We start from the raw sequence: 1,864 nt of genomic DNA, 5'->3' as shown, positions 1-1,864 counted from the left end.
CCCAACTATGGTAAGCGTCGAGGTAGTCGAACTACCTTGATACTTACGAGGGGTCGGCTTTAAGGGTGTCGCGAAAGGCCTCCTTGGAATCCTCTAACTGTCCGAGTTCTTTTAGAGGGCTTAGAAAAACTGAAGGACTACTACAATAAGTGCGTGAATCTGAGAGGGAAATATTTTGAATAAAATTATAATTAACTGATCCTCCTGTGTTTTCTTTTACCCAAAGCCAGGAACTTTTCACCATCTACTCGTGTGTGTGTGTGTATATATATATATATATATATATATATATATATATATATATATATATATATATATATATATATATATATATATATGTATGTATGTATGTATATGTATGTATGTATGTATGTATGTATGTATGTATGTATGTATGTATGTATGTGTTTATGTATATGTACATGTATGTATGTATGTATACACATGAGAGTGTTGAAAAGCTCCTAGCTTTAAGGTATCGCGAGAGGCCTCCTTCGAGACTCAACCTTCCGAGTTATTTTGTATAGCTTGAAAAACCTGAAGGACTGTTGCAATTAATGTATGAATCTGAGAGGGGAATATGTTGAATAAAATCATAATTAACTGGTCTCCCTGTATTTTCCTTTACCCAAAGCCAGGAACTATTCAACACCCCTTCGTATGCGATCACTATGACATCCATTACACCAGCATGGGCAACTAATCATATAGTGAGCCGCATGAGACATGCCCGTCACTAAGGAGGACAGCACTGCCTCCTCACTATTCAATGGTACACCCTCTTATTTACAGGGATAAACTTATTTCGAAACTCCATTGTTACAAATTAGTGCAGACCCAGAATAGTCCGGTGCGCCCTCAGGCACCAAAGTCTGGCTACAGGCCTGGCATGTGGCATGGTTCATCATCTGGTGGATCGCATGTGACATGACACGTCATCTACTGGGCCACATGAGACATGGATCGTCATCTGTTGGGTCGCATGAGACATGGATCGTCATCTGCTGGGGCGCATGAGACATGGCACGACATCGGATGGGCTGCACTACTAAAAAAAAGATCACATTAAAATTTTTTGTTAGGTGTGCAATTCAGAAAGTCACACAGGCCGCAGTTTTCCCGTGATTACACTAATCCAACCCCACCACTGCTATTAGAACATCATCACTACCCCAAAACTATCACCACTACACCAACACCATCATCACATCACCACAACCACAACAGCAATAACTTCACCACTACCCTAACGTTAATTTAACACACCTCTACATCACTGCACTAGCACCAGCAGCACAACCAGCACCACCACGACACTACATTACCAGCACTACTACACTACTTCACGCATTGCAATACCACACAGCAACACACAGCCATATTGAACTAGCAAAGAAGAACTTTCCCGAAAACGACTAATCCTGATTACCAGTTGCAGCTTTCCAACCCTAACCCATCATTTACTTGACACCCAGTCTTTGCAACCCCCACTCCCCTTCCACCCATCCAGCACCATTTCTTCGCACCCCACCCTACCCCTGCACTTACAACACTCTCATATCCACACCCCGTTAACACTACTCCTCCACACTCATTCCAACACATTTCGACGCCCTTCATCCCACCTTCACACACACACCAATACCCTATTTCCATACACCACACACCCCGCAACAACTAAACCACCCCAACATCCTTACTCCAAAGCTCAAACACCCTTCCTTCACTACCCCCTAGCCCCACCCCTACGTACCGCCAACATTCACAACATCCCAGCGTCTCTCCTCCATAAACCCAAAAACCATCTTCCTTCATCCCCAACAACCTCGCCGCATCGTAACGTTTTACAACCCCACTCTACATC

Source organism: Octopus bimaculoides, chromosome 8 (assembly GCF_046866305.1).
Source record: "Octopus bimaculoides isolate indiv1 chromosome 8, ASM4686630v1, whole genome shotgun sequence".
In the NCBI taxonomy this organism is placed as follows: Eukaryota; Metazoa; Mollusca; class Cephalopoda; order Octopoda; family Octopodidae; genus Octopus; species Octopus bimaculoides.
This window is presented reverse-complemented; position numbering follows the sequence as displayed.